The sequence below is a fragment of the Meriones unguiculatus genome, assembly GCF_030254825.1.
Source record: "Meriones unguiculatus strain TT.TT164.6M chromosome 13 unlocalized genomic scaffold, Bangor_MerUng_6.1 Chr13_unordered_Scaffold_41, whole genome shotgun sequence".
Classification (NCBI taxonomy): Eukaryota; Metazoa; Chordata; class Mammalia; order Rodentia; family Muridae; genus Meriones; species Meriones unguiculatus.
Genome location: NW_026843650.1, coordinates 2,356,597 through 2,375,933, shown reverse-complemented (window position 1 = coordinate 2,375,933; position 19,337 = coordinate 2,356,597). Strand labels below are relative to the sequence as shown.

Below are 19,337 nucleotides of genomic sequence, written 5' to 3'. Positions count from 1 at the left end.
CCAGCCATTTTGTGTAAAGTGTATATCAACTGTAGGAATTCTTTTGTAGAATGTCTTTAGTCACCTAGTTTACATATACTAGTAAATCATCTGTGAATAATGATACTTTGAATTTTTCCTTTCCAATTTGTATCTCCTTGATAACCTTCAGTGGTCTTATTGCTTTACTAGGACTTAAGGAGTATATTGAAGAGATATGGAGAGGGGAGGTATCCTTGTCCTGTACCTCATATGAGTGAAATTTCTTTAAGTTTCTCTCCATATAATTTGATGTTAGCCCTCACCTTGCTTTTTATTGCCTTTATTATGGTAAGTATGTACCCGATTCCTTATATGCCTGATTTCTCAAAGTCTTTTAACATGAAGGAGTGTTAGATTTTGTCAAAGGCTTTTTCTCATTTAATGAGTTGATCATGTGATCTTGATCTTTCAGTTTTTTATATGGTTGATTACAGTGATGTATTTTCATATGTTGAACCATCCCTGTATCCATGAGATTAAGCCAATTTGTTCATCATGTATATCTTTGATATGTGCTTAGATTTGTTTTGCAAGTATTTTATTGAACATATTTGTGTTTCAGACAGCTATGAGCTGTCATGTGGGTGTTGGGAATTTAACCCAGGTCTTCTGGAAGAAGAGATAGTGTTCTTAACCACTGAGGCATACCTCTGTCCCTCATGTTGCCTATTTCTGATCAACATTTAAATTGCTAACGTTTTCACTTTCCTTTTGTAATTGTTCAAACAAACATTTCATTTTAAAAAGATCACATTAATATTACAGTTTAAAATGAGGTACTTCAGGTTTCTAGATATTTATTCAGAACTCAAATGAATATATAACTCTGTAGAAACTTAAGAAAGAACTTTAAGTTTTTTTTATCTTGTTGGATTAATTTTTGTATATTATTCAGGATCTTATTATGTACTCCCGAGTGTCCTGAAACTTATTGCAAAGAGCAGTCTACCATCCAGCTCTATAAAATACACCAGCCTCTGTTTCCTGAGTGATTTTGGAATTAAAGTCATCAGAAAATACACCCAGCCTGCCCATTCTTATGAGAGTCAGGAATCGTGTATACTATTTCTATCATGTGGGCTCAGTACTGTTGACTGTTTACTCTCTCTCTCTCTCTATATATATATATCTGTTATTTGACATTTCTCCTGCAAGGCTATAACCTATAAAAAGGATGCAGAAATTAGAGAGGTGAACCTCACTACTGAGTTTACTCCTAAAAAGAGTTGGTGATTACATTACAACTTGTGTGTCAGAAACTAAGTAGAAGAACCATCAGAATACATTGAAAATATTGTAAATGAAGGATACATTTCCAGTATTCTAAGTATCATGCTTTCTGTTGTACATGTGTGTGGATATTTTAGAGTATATTGACCTACAATGATGTGCATGTGAATTTCACTCGAGAAGAGTGGGCTTTGCTGGATCCTTCCCAGAGGAATCTCTACAAAGATGTGATGCTGGAGACCTACAGGAACCTCACTGCAATAGGTAGGGCAATGAATTTTCTTTACTTCTTAAAATATGGGGAAACACTATTCATTATTGATGTGCTTCTGTAATTTCTCTTGAGGATGAGGAAGAATGAGATGAATGGATCTTTGATTGACCATAGATCAAGACTTAAACTTTGTATTATTTCCAATAATAAAGCATACATTTTCTGTTACTATATTTTAGGCTACAATTGGGAAAGTCATAATATAGAAGAGCATTGTCCAAATTCTAGAAGACATGCAAGGTAATTTTCATTGTAAGCTGATATAAATATGGTTCTGAGAAAATTTTAGTATGTTCTGGAAGTTTGAAAGAGAAGGGACAGTGTAAATGAATGGTTTTAAGTGTATTTACTGATGATGACTAACTTGTTACTAAACCATGTACCTCCATGTTAGGTATTTGATGTGTGTTTGCAAGGCACTCCTCTAAGAAAGAATGCAAGGAAATCATACTTACGCAATATCAATGTTTAAATTGTTTACTCATTAGCGCTGAGGTAAAACTGCAATTTGTTTAGTCTCCTACAACTCAGATATTTCCAAATGTATTCACAGTAAATAGGTGATGAAAATATATCCAAAACGTTATACTAATCAACTCATCCCATAGTAAAATGGGGTTACTCATATACTTGTAGTAATGTTGCTAAGTTTTGTGAGAAGGGCAGTTTTTTTAGAGTCACAAATGTTGTTGTGGAAAAACCATAATCCCTATAGCACATGTCTGTGATGAACAAAAATCAAATGTGTGAATGCCTCATGGAACCATGTCATTTACTATTATTCTTTTAATAGTTATATCATATATCCCAATGAGTACAAGTCATTTTAAAATATGTATAGTGAAAGAAACAATGTACCACCCAGAACAACTAAAAGGTATAGTAGTCCCCATTTTGAGTAGATGTTTAAAAATTGATACCTATTATGCTTTATATGGGCTATTTAGAGCTTCCAGCAGTACAAATAATGATGCTAAGGCTTTTTAAAGCTTAGGCAATTTACTGGGAAGATTCTGAACCCTTTTTTTCCCTAAAACAAACCTAGCACAGTGTCCAGATGCATGGCCAGCTCTACTTCTTTGTTCATGGTCATGTCCATCTGTTAACCTCACTGTCATGCTGGTGAATGGTGTGTCATTTGCTTTCTCCTTTGCAGCAACCCTCTCTCACTCAGGAGTTCTGTCCTGCATTTTGCGCCGTGCTATCACTTGTTAGCTCATTATTATTTCCAATAGATAAGTAAGGAAGGACAAATGTTTACAAAATATACAACAGGTGATCAGCCATAGAACTAACAATACTATGATTTCATCACTATTTAGCTGATTGCTGGCTCAGCAAAAGAACTAGTAGAGGAGAACACCGTGAATATAAAAATAATGATGAAAACTCAAATGTAATTCTTCTTTACCTTTAATTCAAACTGCAAGATTAAGTCATGTGGCAAAAACATCCATTAGTGTAATGAATGTAGAAAAGATGTCATATGTGCCAATTATATTTGCAGGTATGAAAACAATCATTGTGCAGACAAACTCCCTGAAGATACTCAAGATGAAGGCTTTGCACATCACAGTAGTCCCCACACATGTAAAAGTATGCATACTGGTGTGGATCACTATGAATGTAGCCAATATGGTAATGCCTTTGCACATAAAAGTCATATCCTAAGGCATAAAAGTATACATATAGGAGAGAAACCTAATGAATATAACCGATGTGGTAAAGCCTATGCATCTAACAGTGGTCTCAAAAGACATAAAGGAGCAACTCACACTGAAGAAAAACCTTATGAATGTAACCAATGTGGTAAAGCCTTTGTACGTAACAGCCATCTCCTAATACATGAAAGAATTCACACTGGAGAGAAACATTATGAATGTAACCAATGTCGTAAAGCCTTTGCATTTAACAGTAAGCTCCTGCGACATAAAAGAACTCACACTGGAGAAAAACCTTATGAATGTAACCAATGTGGTAAAGCCTTTGCAGATAACAGTAGTCTCCGAGTACATAAAAGAACTCATACTGGAGAAAAACCTTATGAATGTATCCATTGTGGTAAAGCCTTTGCATGTAACAGTAGTCTCCTAATACATAAAAGAACTCACACTGGAGAGAAACCTTATGAATGTAACCAATGTGGTAAAGCCTTCCCACAGAGCAGTCATCTCCTAATACATAAAAGAACTCACACTGGAGAGAAACCTTATGAATGTAACCAATGTAGTAAAGCCTTCGCACAGAGCAGTCATCTCCTAATACATAAAAGAACTCACACTGGAGAGAATCCTTATGAATGTAACCAATGTGGTAAAGCCTTTTCCATTAACAGTAGTCTCCAAAAACATAAAAGAACTCACACTGGAGAGAAACCTTATGAATGTAACCAATGTGGGAAAGCCTTTGCAAAGAACAGTAATCTCATTGTTCATAAAAGAACTCACACTGGAGAGAAACCTTATGAATGTAACCAATGTCATAAAGCCTTTTCACAGAACAGTAAACTCCTAGTACATAAAAGAACTCACACTGGAGAGAAACCTTTTGAATGTAACCAGTGCGGTAAAGCCTTTGCAGATAACAGTGTTCTCCGAAGACATAAAAATCTATGTTTCAGAAAATCCTTATGAATATAGCTAATGTCATGAAGTCTTTTCATGTAAGACTTATCTTGAAGAACACTTATTGGAGTGAAACACTATGAATAGAACCAACGTGTGAAAAAGTTTGCATGCCTTAATAATCTCTATGTAAATAGAAGAAGAATACCGGATAGAAACTTTATGAATGTAACCAATGTGATAAAGCATTTTGCCATAATAGTAATCTCCTATGACATAAAGAACACATTCTAGAGAGAAACCTTATGAATGTAACTAAGTTTGTGAAGCCATTGCATGTAACAGTAGTCTCCTAATACAAAAAAGGACTAACACTGGAGAGAACTCTTAGGGATGTAATCAATGTGTGAAAGCCTTTGTATGTAAGTCATCTCCTAATACATAAAAGAGCTCACACTTGAGAGAAACCTTATTAATGTTACCTATGTGGTAAAGCCTTTTCACATAACTGTCATCTCCTAATAAAAACGTGCTGCTCACAATCATCTTCAACATCATGAAAGAATTCATACTGGAAAGAAAGACTATGAATGTATTTACATGGTGAGGCTACTCCACATTTGTATAATCATCATCATGAAAGAATACATACAGGGAGAAAAATTATGAATGTGTTAAAATGGGAGATCTTTGCACATATCTATATTCTACATCATCATAAAAGTTTCATCATTAAAGTGTCACAATGGAGAGAAAATCTGAATATAATCAATATGGTAAGGCTTTAGTGTTCTTCTGTCCACTGAATCTGATACAACTCAAACAGGTCAATACAGATGAAAAAAATTTTATTGTCATTCTGTTTGATTAGGGACCACATAATGTGGAACTGTGATGCCTACCCATCCAATGAGCCAGAAAGTTTCAGAGGTTCTGAGCTTGAAAATCATAAACATCTTTACCATTTTACAAATGAATTATTTCCATCAGTCGTGGTTTAGGCATATGGTAATTGTTTATGTCATTGGGGAAGTCACCTGATGCAAACTGTAGGTGTTACTGTCAAAACTATCATATCCGTTTGTTCTTTTGTGGTTAGGAAAAGGTATTATGTCTTAGGAAAGAATCTGTGTTTGGGTCAGTCGTTATGTTAGGTGCACAGAAACTTGTTGGTATGGAACAGTCATGTACTGGGGAACAAAAGTTGAGTATTGAAATCTGGTCAGCTATTGTGAAGTCTATTCCTTTCCTAGGGACTATGAACTTATATTCACCCTATAAATCAATGGAGGCTGGTCTCTAAAAGGAAATACTTACGGCAAATTGCTTTTGCATTATTCCCACATGCAAATTGCTTTTACATGTTTTGCATGTCAGTCATCTTCAAGTATATGAATGAACAGATAATAGAGAGAAATCTTACATATATTTTCAATGTGAACAAGCCTTCTCTTAATACAGTTATTTCCAAATACATAAAAGAACACATACTGCAGTGAAACCCTATGAATAAGCAATGTGGTAAATCCTTTTCATGGAGTTGTCTTTGAAATCATGAGAAAAAGTCATGCTGCAGAGAATCCCCATGAATGTAGTCAGTAAGGTAAAGTTTTGTACTTCACGGTACCATTATAGAAGAGTAAAATCTTTAATCTGTGCGCTGCATCTCAAAGCCTTTGCATATCACAGTAGTCCTTGAAAACCTGAAAGAACTCATTCTGAAGAAAATTTATTAGGATAAAAGATTTGTTAAGATCTTTGACCTGCCACCTTGAATTCAGTTACAGGAAATTATTTGGGAGAAAAATTCTAACAAGTGTCAACAATGTATTCATGCATTATGACATCCATCCTTATTTTGTTTCCAACTGAAAGCACATATGGACAAAAGGCCTATAAGTTTTCAATTTCAAAAGACCCTTCAATGGTGGCTGTAGTTCCAAGATCCCTTTTCTGTCTGAAGAGAGTCATAGCGTGAGGGGCATCAATGGGCACAGGTACCCAGTGAGGCATGCGAGTAACCAGGGCATACCTAAATTTACTAGCATTCCAGCATTGGGCAAAAAAGCAAGTATCATTACCACAATTACTTGGCTCTATCTGGGGGATATAGACAAACAGGTGTGGGCTTATAGGAAATATTATGAGAAGCCTTAACCCCTCGTTGGAACATCCTGCGTCAGTTCTAGAACTATCAGTGGTGGTGCCCGAGGTCTGAGTAGGTTCAGGAGACCATTGCCCCCAGGGGCGAGACATGCTCCATGCCAATTGACTAACTCCATGTTTTCCTCCAATTTTGAAAGTCATTTAAGGTTCTTAAATTATTTTTCCCTTTTTTCTTAAATTTTTCATCAATTACACTTTATTCATTCTGCATCCCCCCATAAGCCCCTCCCTCCTCTCCTCCCAATCCCACCCTCCCTCCTCCCTCTGCTTGCATGCCACTCCCCAAGTCCACTAATAGGGGAGGTTCTCCTCTCCTTTCTGATCTTAGTCTGTCAGTTCACATCAAAAGTGGCTGTATTGTCCTCTACTGTGGCCTACCATCTCATTGACGGCTGTTGGAGCTACCACCAGGGCATTAGCCATGAGTCATACTGTGCAGACTGCTCAGACCCTGAATAATCATTTAGCCAATGTAGCTCATGCCTTAGTTGTACATAAAGGAATTAATGCTCAACTAAAAGGAAGCTTGATGGTGTTCAATCAGAGGATTGACCTCGTGCAGGAGCAAATTGATACCCTCTGGCAAATCGCTCAACCTGGCTGTCAATGAACGTATGCTGGACTTTGTGTCACTAGCATACAACATGAGAATTTTTCCTGTGCTGCAAATCTGTCTAAACAATTGTCGAGCTATATTTTAGGTAATTGGACTGGAGAATTCGATACTACGATGGAGCAGCTGAGAGTGGCCATTGTCACAGTAAATTCTACCAGAGTGGACGCAGGACTAGCCACAGGATTATCATCATGGATTGCTGCAGCCATGAATCATCTGAAGGAATGGGCGGGCATGGGAGCGTTAGCAGGCCTTCTGGTGTTGGTCTCCTTGGTTTGCCTATGGTATATATGCAAGATTAGAGTCTCACAACAGTGTAATGCAGCCATGATCATTCAGGCCTTTACAGCCATTGAAGCAGGACATTCTCCCCAAGCATGGTTGGATACCATAAAAAGCTAAAATGATACGCTCAGGATGCGAGGCTAAGCACTGCACTCAGGGTCAGCCGCTTTGGACCCAGAGAAGAGCATGTCTGATTGCATGTGGGTTGATTCCCCAGGTCCCGCCTCTGAGAAAAAGGTATCGGTCGGGTCTGATGCTCTTTGGGTGGATGACACCTAAATGAACATCAGTACAAAGTCCCTATTTATTTCTAATATCAGAGATCAGACCTCTACTCTTGCCTGATGCGTCTAAAACAAAAAGGGGGAACTGTAGAGAGCTGTGGAATGCTATGCCTTAAAGATGGAGCTGGTTTCTGCCTTCCACCTTCCCGATGGTGAGTGCTCTCTGTCACGAACAATTCCACATTTGGCTAAGGCTGAGGATCTGTCTTGCTTCCATGTATGTGGACCTATCTGCATTGTACACGTGGCACGCCTGGGTTGGCTACCCAGAGGCTATTTAAGCTGGGGATTGGCTTTCCCCAGGGTCCGAGGATTGTTCAAGGTTCCTGAATAAACTGCATTGAAAAAAAAAAAACTTCAACCACATATTAGTCCCAACACAGTAATAATGAATAATGGTAAACTTCATCACCTCACTCTCACCAAGTGACAGATCATTGTCACAGAAGCTAAACAGTGAAATAATGAAGCTTATATAGGTCATGAATCAAATACCTAATAGAAGTCCTCAAAAATGGTCACCCAGACACAAATATGTCTTCTTCTCTGCAAATCAAGGAACTTTCTCCAAAATTGAACATATATTCAGGCAAAAAACAAGTCTTAACACATACAATAAGACTGAAATAATCCCTTGGATCCAATTACAGAACCATGTAAATCTGGACCATTCTAAATCTGGACCTCAACAATGACAGAAAGAGCAAAATGCCTACACATACACATGGAACCTGAACAATTCTACTCAATAACAGGTGTCATAGAAGAAATAAAAAAGTAATTAAAGATGTCCTAGAATTCAATGAAAATTAAGGCATAACACGCCCAAATATATGGGATACAATGAAAGCAGTGATAAGAGGAAAATTCATAGCACTAAGTGCCTTCATATAGGAATTTGAGACATCTCATACAAGCAATCTAATAACATGACTGAAAGACCATGAATAATACAACAAGATGTAGACAGGGCCAAGAGGAATAGAGGGCTGGAAATAATCAAATTCAGTGCTGAAATCAATATACTAGAAATGAAATGATTCAAAGAATCATTGAAACCAAGAGCTGATTCTTTGAGAATATCAACCAGAGAGACAAACTCTTAGCCAAAGTAACTAAAAGGGAGAAAGACACTATCCAAATGAACAAAATAAAAAAGGAAAAGGGTGATAGAAGGACAGAAATCGTGGAAATCGAAGGAATCATTAGGTCTTACTTCAAAAGTCTATACATCACAAAAACTTAATATCTATATAAAATGGACAGTTTCCATGGTAGATTCCACTTAGCAAAGTTAGATCAAGATCAGGTAAATAAAACATCCTATCTTCCCCAAGGAAATAGCGGAAGTCATCAAAAGTCCCTATCCAAAAAAGCCCAGGGCCAGATGGTTTCAGCTCAGAATTCGACTAGACTTCAAAGAAGAGTAAATACAAATAGTCTTCAAACAATCCCACAAAATAGAAATAGAAGGAACATTAACAAATTAATTCGATGAAGATGCAGTCATGTCACAGTCAAGAACCAAGAAAGACATGAATTTCAGACCAATTTCCGTCATGAACAATGACACAAAAAACTCAGTAAAATACTCTCAAAACAAATACTAGAACACATAAAAGATCTCATCCACTACTGTCAAATAAGCTTTATCCCAGGCATGCAGGATTGGTTCAGTCTATAGAAATCCATCAATTTAATCCACCACATAAACACACAGAAGGAAAAGAATTCCATGATCATTTCCATAGATTCCAAAAATCCAATGCTTGTTCATGTATAAAATTTTGGAGAGATCAGGGTCACAAAGCACAACCTAAACATAGTAAAGTCAATATACAGCAACCCTATAGCCAACATTAACCTAAACAGATAGAAACTCAATCCCAACTGAGGACTTCTATTAGGTATTTGATTCATGACCTTTGTAAACTTCATTATGTCACTGAAATCAGGGATAAGGCAAGGCTCTCTGCTCTCTCCATATCTTTTTAACATAGGAATTGAAGTCATGTGTCACTCTGCAAGGAATTTAACCTATGATAGCATTAGATCTTAGAATATAAAGAATATTTAATTTTCAACATTTGATCATTTCTAATAATACATAAAAATTCTGTTTGTATTATGGTTGTCTAAGGATTGGCCTTTATAATAGAATAAATAGTAGATTCTCACCATTATATTAATGTATTTTCCTTCTGACTTTTTATTTTCTTGTAAAAATTTTCATTTTAAAAATAATATAATTACCTCACTATGATTCTTCTTTTTCATTTCTCTAAACGTTCTCCTGGACCCACCTTATATTTATTCACTCTCAAATACATAGCCCCTTTTCTCATTAAATATGTTTGTGTCTTTGTGTGTGTGTTTGTATATAACAATGCAACCTGCTCATTCCATATGATGTTACTTATATATGTTATCACACAGTTGACCACAACCCTAAATAGGCAGCCATGTTTTCATTTACAAAGACTTGCTTTTTTCCTATTGTTGATACTGAAAATGACAACTGTGTTGTAAATGCAGTTCAGTTTCTTGTACATTCAGAAACAATCAGACATGTAGTTTTCCTGGAGTTACTTTGAGGCAAGAATCATTAGGCTTGTTAAACACAGAAATACAAATAGATCCTGGACAGCTGGAGATCTCATATTTAATGGGGAACACTGCAAGAGCTGGTACACTTCAAGAGCTAAGATGGCCCTTCCATGCACCAAAAGGCAGGTTTTTAAAAGTAGGGAGCATATGACACAATAGCATGAGAATTGCTACTCTAAACTTCACACATTATGTGGCTTCGGCAATGATTAATAATGGATTAAGGGATGAATGTTAGAGACATAGGGAACAGCACTACATTATGACACCAAAGTCACTTCTTAACTTTCCCCCTCTGCATTCCCAAACATTTTGAGTAAAAGTATTATTTTTCTACCTGTCTGGTTGGAAATGTGCTGCTCTGGACAAAATGCACAAGAAAAACAGCAGACCGGTCTGTCTTTTTGTAGAACTTTCCAGAATCCTGGAGCACAGCTCTGTGTACATACAGATTGAGGAGTCTGAAAGCAACACAGAAAAACTGGTCATGATATTGAGCATCAGTTTAAAATAGTTTAGGCTAAATACACATAACCTATGAAAATTGTATTTGTTTATGAGGAACTCTGAGGTTTTAATGTGGGAATGTAGAATGGAGATTTAAACTTACCATGCTTTTCAATACTAAATGTTCAACATCCCTTTATGTGACCAAACCATGACTCATTACTACCTAGCCTGTGTGAAATGTATGGGGCATCAACATATTCTCTTCTGTGATGCAGCCAGCCAGAACTCATTTTATTGTATGAATATTGGAACAGTTTGTTTTTAAGACAAGAATCCAATCATACTTGCCTCCAGGCACACTTGTTTCTACCTTTATATTTCCAGTCTTGTAGTAACACCCATGCACTCTGATTCAGCTGCAAAAAGAAGTTTAATTTTCTCATGAAAATGGTTTGGCCATTGGTGAATTATAATCTGTTACTGTGACTTTTACCCTTGACTCCCAAAGCTAGTGATTGTTCTTTGCCTTTCTTTTCAAACGTTATTGTAGTCATTAAATGGGATTTCAGCAGTTGCATTCTTAGATAATCACATAACTAATAAAATTCTAATGCAATTTTAATTTGTTATATATTAGAAATTTTGTAGGAGAGAGAATATTTCTATCTTAGACCTCTTTTCTGCCTTGGTTTGGATTCAGTTTCTGTCTAATATGTACATATTAACAGTAATGTGTTTCTGGATAACTGGATCAGCTGTTAAGAGTGCATACAGCTCTTGCACTGAAATATGAATTCAGTAACTGACACACATTTTGGACAGCTCATATGCATTGTTTACAGAAATGTCTTGTGTCCAAATCCATAATTTATTGTTTATGCTAGCTCACAACATTGTGGAATTATTGATATGCTTGACCATAAGTTGTGTGAATGGAAGAATGCTTGAGCATCAGCTAACCTGTATAATTAACATATGTGAAAATTTCATAAGTTTGTGTGCATGTGTATGTTTACATATAGAAACACTCATACATACCACTATATCACCATGAGCTCTCAATTATCCATTCACTGCATTATGAACAAACACAAACATTCAAATTCAATTCATCTAATTCTAGATAAGGAATTAACTGACCTTATGTGTGCATTTGTATGTGTATTTATGTATATATAAATATATGTAATTCTAAAATATTGGTTCATTTCTGATTTAAAGTAATCAAACAGAACTAAAGAGATGTTTAGTATTTAACATGCTTGCCATATAAGCAGGAAAATGTGAATTTGATCATGATGAAAGGATGGAAGACAAGCTGGGTGCAGAAAAAAATAGGCCTGTAATCAAAACTTTATGATCATGAAGACAGAGAGAGAACCTAGGTAATGCTGGCCACTGAGTTCAACAAAATCAGAAAGTAAGGGTTTCACACAGATAAAAATAAAGTTGACAGTAACTGAAGAAGATAACCACAGTTTACTGTGGACTTAAGAAGCACATGTGGTCGTGTGCATGAACAGCCACACACAAGCTCACAGTCACAATAGAGCTAAGAATTAAAATTTCACAATTATTTTAAAAATTCAAAGAATCATTACACAATCATTTTTTATAATTCTTTACAAATAATTCCCTTCATATTAAATACTGAAAATTTTCCAGACCTGTTTGTAGTTGCTTGGCCATTGAATCAGAACTTCATTGATGAAAAAGCCTTGATCTTGTGCACTCTTGAAGACAAACTCTCCCACTTTAAGTAATAATGCATTTCGAAAACTATATGCAATAAAGTTTTGTATGTCATACGTTTCCCTAATATTCTTGTTCTCATCAAAGCTTATTTCATCTCCAGCAGCATTTATAAATTTAATTTTCCTCAGAAATGGATGCAGCTGAAGAGAGACATCATATGATATGAGTGGCCCACACAGATTACTGGCTGACTTTAAAGAGAATTTCATTTTCCCTCTCTGTAACATGGCTTTCTTTTTGAAAGTGCTTAGTTTGTTTATTTGTCTTCCCAGTTGTTTAGTGAGATTAAAATGATTCCCCATAGAAATAATGCAAAAGCTACTGAACACAAGTAGAAATATTGTCTATGAGATATAAGATAGTATAGTGTGTAGCATGTCCTTAGTTGAAAAAAGGTCCTGTGTCTTTCTCCAGCACTAGAAAAAAATATTTCCATTTAGAAGATGTAGATTTGAAGAGGATCCAAAATGGCGACACCCAGTGTACATTTTTACTAAGGATTTGACTGTAGTGACTTCACAGCAAGTGAGAGGTCATGCTGTGGACTCGAAAATGCCAGTGTTTATGCTTTACAACTGTACAGAATATACTAGAAGGAAAAGCCAAACCAAAGAAAGTAAACAACACCCAGAGAAACACAGAAAATAAATAACACAGCTGCTGCAAAACCAAAAGAACAGAAACACAAAAACTTGCTGCAATCTTAAAAATCAAAATAACAGGCACTAGCAATCATTAATCATTAGTATCACTCAACGTCTATGGACACAGTTCCTCAATAAAAAACACAGACTAACAAAGTGGATGCATAAGCAGGACTTATCAATCTGCTGCATACAAAAATCTTAAAAACAAAGGAGGACCTCACCTCAGAGTGAAGGGATAGAAATAGGTTTTTCAAGGAAACTGACCCAAGATTCAAGTTGAAAGAAGCCATCCTAATATCTAATAAAATAATCTTTCAACTGAATTTATTCAAAACAGATATGGGAGGACACATATACCAAAAGGATGCATATGATAGAAAAAAAATCCACCAAGATGATGTCTCAATTTTGAATATTTTGCTCCAAATACAAGGGCACCTACATTTGTAAAAGTAACATTGCTGAAGCTTAAATTATACACTAATACAGCCAGAGTAATAGAGGGAGACTTCAAAACCCCACACTCACCAAAGTACAGGTCATGAAGACAGAAAATACAGAAACAATTAAACTAACATATGCATGGATCAAATAGATTTAACAGACATCTATAGAATTTTCACCCAGACAAAAAGAATATACCTTCTTTCAGCACCTTACAGAAGCTTCTCAAAATTGCCCATTGACTTTGACAGAGAGTGAGCCTCAAAAAGTACAATAAAGTTGAAATAACCTTTTATGTCTTATCAGACCACCATGGCTTAAAGCTAGATATCAATAACAATGGAAACAAGAGAAAACCTAAAAAAATCTCATGGAAACTGAACAACTCAGTGACCACTGAGTAAGGGAAGAAATAAATTAAAGATTATCAAGAATTCAATGAAAATGAAGGGGCAACATTCTGGGACACAATGAAAGCAGTGCTAAGAAGAACTTTCATAACATTAAGTGTCTTCCTAAAAAGAATTAAGGAATTCTCATTGTAGCAACTTAAAAACACCTATAAAAGCTCTAGAGCAGACAGAAGTAAACACACCAAAGATGAGTTGACAGCAGGAAATAATCAAACTCATGGATGAAATCAGTATCGTAGTAAAAACCAAGAGCTGTTTCTTTTGAGAACATCAACAAGATAGACATACCTCTACACAAACTAACAAAAAATCAGAGAGACTGTATCCAAATAAACAAAATCAGAAATGAAAAGGGGGAATAACTCCAAAGAATCATTAGATAGTATTTCAAAAGACTGAATTCCACAAGTTTCAAAAATCTAAAGGAAATCGAAAATTTTCCTGATAGGTTTCACTTACTAAAGTTAAATCAAGATCAGGTAAGCAGGTTAAAGTGTCCTATAACCCCTAAGAAAATAGAAGCAGTCATCAAAAGTCTCCAACCAAAATAATAATAATAATCCAAGAACCAGATGTCTTTAGCATGGAATTCTACCACTTTCAAAGAGGAGCTCATACCAATACCTCAGAAAGTATTGAAAAACTCAAACAGAAGAAACATTGCCAAACTCATGCTATGAATCCACAGTCACACTGGTACCTAAACCACACAAGAATCCAACAAAGAAAGAAAAGTTCAAACCCATTTCCCTTATGGACTTTGATGCAAAATTACTTAGTAAGATACAGGTAAAACCAGTCCAAGTCCACATCAAATACATCATCTACTATGATCAAATAGGTATCATCCCAGAGATGCAGGATGCAAGGATCCATCACTGTAATTCACTGAAAGAAAAAAAAATAAACATGTTCATCTCATTAGATACAAAAAAAAGCTTTTGATAAAACCGTGCACCACTTCACGATAAAAGTCCTGTAAAGATCAGGGATACAAGGCCCATACATAAACATAATAAAGGTAATATACAACAAGCTGATAGCCAAAATCAAATTCAATAGGGAGAAACTCAAAGTAATTACAATAAAGTTAGGGACAATACAAGTCTGTCCACTCTCTTCAAATCTTTTTAGTGTAGTACTTTATGTTCTTGCTAGAGCAATAAGACAACTAAAAAAGATCAAGGGGTCCTAATTGGAAAGGAAGAAGTCAAAATATGCCTATTCACAGACGATACACTAGTATATATAAGTGACCCACAAAATTTTACCAGAGATCTTCTAAAGGTGATAAGCTCCTTCAATAAACTGTCTGCTATAAAATTAACACATAAACTCAGTATTCCTCTTGACTATAAATGATAAATTGGCTGATAACAAAATTAGGAAACAGCATCTTTCACAACAGCCGGAAATAATATAATATATCTTGGTAGAACTGCCCAAGCAACAGAAAGACCTCTATGTTAAGAACTTCACATCTCTGAAAAAAGAAACTGAAAAAGATATCAGAATATGAAAAGATTGTCCATGCTCATGGACGGGTCGCATTAACGTAGTAAAAATGGCCATCCTACTAAAAGCAATCTACAGATTCAATGCAATTACTATCAAAATACTAACCCAATGCTTCAAAGACCTTAAAAGAACAATTCTCAATTTAATATCGAACACCAAAACAAAAACAAAGAAACAACAACATGAAAAACAGAATAGCTAAAACTTTTTTTGTATAATAACTTTTGGAGGTTATACATCCCTAACTTCAAGTTGTACTACGGATAAATAGTAATAAAATCTTATGGGACAAAATGAAAGCAGTGCTAGAGGAAGTTCATAGCATAAAGTGCTGACAGAAAGAAGGTTGAGACATCTCATACAAAGAACTTAATGACACACATAAAATCCCTGGGGGTGGGGGGAAAAAGCAGACACACCCAAGAGGAATAGATGGTTAGAAATAATCAAACTCAGAGCTGTAATCAATGAATTAGAAACAAAGAAAACAATTCAAAGAATCAATGAAATCTAGAGCTGGTTCTTTGAGAAAATCAGCAAGATAGACAAACCCTTAATCAAACTAACTAAAAGGCAGAGATAAACTATCCAAATCAGCAAAATCAGAAATGATAAAGGAGACATAATGACAGGTACTGATGAAATCTAAACAATCATTAGGTCTACTACAAAACTCTATATGCCAAAATATTTGAAAATCTAAATTAAATGGACAATTTTCTTGATAGATTCCATTTATCAAAATTAAATCAAGATTGTGTAAATAGATTAAATAGTCCTATATGCCCCAAATATAAGCAGTCTCAAAAGTATCCCTTACAAAAAAGCCCAGGGCCAGAGGGTTTCAGTGCAGAATTTTAACAGACCTTAAAAAGAGCTAACTCTAGTTTGTGTGCAAGGTGATAAGTATGCATCTATTTTCATTTTTCTACATGTAGACATCCAGTTAGAACAGCACCATTTGTTGAAGATGCTTTCTTTTTTCCATTGTATGGTTTTGACATCTTTGTCAAAGATCAGGTGTCCATAAGTGTGTAGGTTTATTTCTGGGTCTTCTATTTTGTTCCATTGATCCACCATTCTGTTTCTATGCCAATACCATGCATTTATTTTTACTGTTGCTCTATATTACAGCTTGAGGTCAGAGATCTCCAGAAGATCTTTCGTTGTAGAGGATTGTTTTAGCAATTCTGGTTTTCTTGTTATTCCATATGAAGTTGAGAATTTTTCTTTCACAAAACTAAAGTCCAAGTGGATCAAAGACCTCAATATAAAACCAGACACACTAAACCTGTTAGAATAAGAAGTGGGGAAGAGCCTTGAACTCATTGGCACAGGAGACAACTTCCTGAACAGAACACCAATAGCACAGGCTCTAAGAGCAACAATCAATAAATGGGACCTCATGAAACTGAAAAGCTTCTGTAAAGCAAAGGACACTCTCCTCAGAACAAAATGACTACCTACAGATTGGGAAAGGATCTTCACCAACCCTATATCTGACAGGGGGCTAATATCCACTATATATAAAGAACTAAAGAAGTTAAAATAAAACAAATTAAGTAATCCAATTAAAAAATGAGAAACAGAACTAAACAGAGAATTCTCGATAGAGGAATACTGAATGGCAGAGAAATACTTAAAGAAATGATCAACGTCATTAACCCTCAGGAAAATGCAAATCAAAACAATCCTGAGATTTCACCTTACATATGTCAGAATGACTACTACCTAAAACTCAAGTGACAGCACATTCTGGAGAGTTCAGGGAGAAAGGGGAACTCTCCTCCACTGCTGCTGGGAATGTAAACTTGAATACCCACTCTGGAAATCAATCTGGAGCTTTCTCAGACAATTAGGAATAGCGCTTCCTCAAGATCCAGCCATACCACTTCTAGGCATATATCCAAAAGAGGCTCAAGTACACAATGAGGATATTTGCTCAACCATATTTGTAGCAGCTTTATTTGTAATATCCAGAAGCTGGAAACAACCCAGATGCCCCTCAACTGAAGAATGGACACAGAATATATATATTGGTATATCTACACAATGGAATACTCAGCAGTAAAAAAACAAGGAAATCATGAAATTTGCAGGTAAATGGGGGGAACTGGAAAAGATCATCTTAAAAGCAGAAAGACACACACGGTATATACTCACTCATATAGATATATAATATAGGATAAACCTACTAAAATCTGTACACTAAAGAAAGTAATCAAGAGGGAGAACTCTGGCTAAAATGTTCAATTCCCATCCAGAACAGCAAAGAGGATGGACATCAGTAGAAGGAGAAAATGGAACAAGTTAGGAGCCTGCCACAGAGGGCCTCTGAAAAGCTCTGCCCTACAAACTATCAAAGCAGATGCTGAGACAAATGGCTGACCTTTGAGGAGATTGCAGGGAATCTTATGAAAGAAGTGGCAATTAGTAAGACCTGGAAGGGAAAGGAGCTCCACAAGAAGAGCAACAGATCCAAAAAATCTGGGCACATGGGTTTTCCCTAAGACTGATAGTTAGACCAAGTAGCATGCAGAGAGATAACCCAGAACCCCTGCACAGATGTAGCCCATGACAGTTCAGTCTCCTTGTGGTTTCCATAGTATTGGGTACAGGGCCTGTCCCTGACACAAACTGATTAGCCTGCTCTTTGATCACCTCCCCCTGAGGGGAGAGCAGCTTTACCAGGCCACAGAATAAGACAATGCAGCCACTCCTGATGAGACCTAACAGACTAGGATCAGAAGGAAGAAAAAGAAGTCCTCCCCTATCGGTGGACTTGGGGAGGGGCATGCATGGTAAAGGAGAAGGAATGGAACAATTGGGAGGAGAGGAGGGAGGAAACTACAGGGGGGGATACAAAGTAAATAAAGTGTAATTAATTAAAAAAAGTAAAAAAAAGAGCTAACTCCAATTCTATTCAAACTATTCCACAAAATAGTAGCAGAATGAACATTACCAAACTCATTCTATGAAGACAGAGTCACCTTGATACCAAAACCTCACAAAGACCCAAAAAAAGAGAACTTAAAACCTATCTCTCTTAAGAACATTGATGCAAAAATACTCAATAAGATACTTGCAAACCAAAACCCAGAACACATAAGAGATATCATCCACCATGACCAAGTAGGCTTCATCCCAGGCATGCAGGTTCAATAGACAGAAATTCATCACTGTAATCAATCATAAACAAACTGAAGGAGAAAAACCAAATGATCATCTTCTTAGATGCCAAAAAGGCATTTGACAAAATCCAATACCCATTCATGTTTAACTAAGTCTTGGAGAGATCAGGGATACAAGGCACATCCCTAAACATAGTAAAGACAAAATACAGCAAGCCTCTAGTCAACATCAAACTAAATGGAGAGAAACTTAAACCCTTTTCTATTTTAACTTGTACTTTAAATTATAAGATGAAAATGTTTTATTGGCTTGACCACAGCAAATTACTTACTAATAATGTAAGATTCTAAGCTTCGCCTGCTTATGAGTGAGGCTTACCTGCCATGGTAGAAGCCAGTCTGTGTTTCTGTCTTCTTTAGATCCCATTTCAATTTTGCTCAATAGCATTTTATGTAGGGCATGGGCCACTGCATGTACTGCACTCCATAAGGAATAGCTTGGCTCAGAAATAGACATCATATCATTTATTTTATCCTTAGTCTTTAGGGAACTATTCAAAGGACAGGGCTTAAAATTTCCACATTGCGAAGCAGGAGGTGAACAATTAAATTTGTCAATCCAGAGTTTAGAGAAGTAAACATCTCCTGGGTAATGGGAGGGTGTAAGGGCCTCAAGAAAGTGCTTGAAGCCAGGGATAGTTCTCTTCTTTAAAAATGATAAGCTTCCACTGAATAGGTTTATCATAATATGCTTTTCATTTATTATAGACTCTAAGTATGTCGAGTGTGGCTTTGCCAAAATCCACACCTTCTTTCTGGTTACAAAGATACTAATGTCTACACAGAACAGCAAGTCATCTATATCACCATAGAATAAATTCACATTTACTTGAGTATGTTGTTTCAAGTTTTGCAAACAATAATCATAGTTT

At 36.0% G+C, this 19,337-nt stretch overlaps 1 pseudogene; it reads left to right on the top strand.

Moving 5' to 3' along the window:
- The first annotated feature begins 1,397 nt into the window (after positions 1-1,397).
- The window catches only part of LOC132651226 (zinc finger protein 431-like), a 410,631-nt pseudogene continuing 392,691 nt past the window's right edge, over positions 1,398-19,337 (top strand).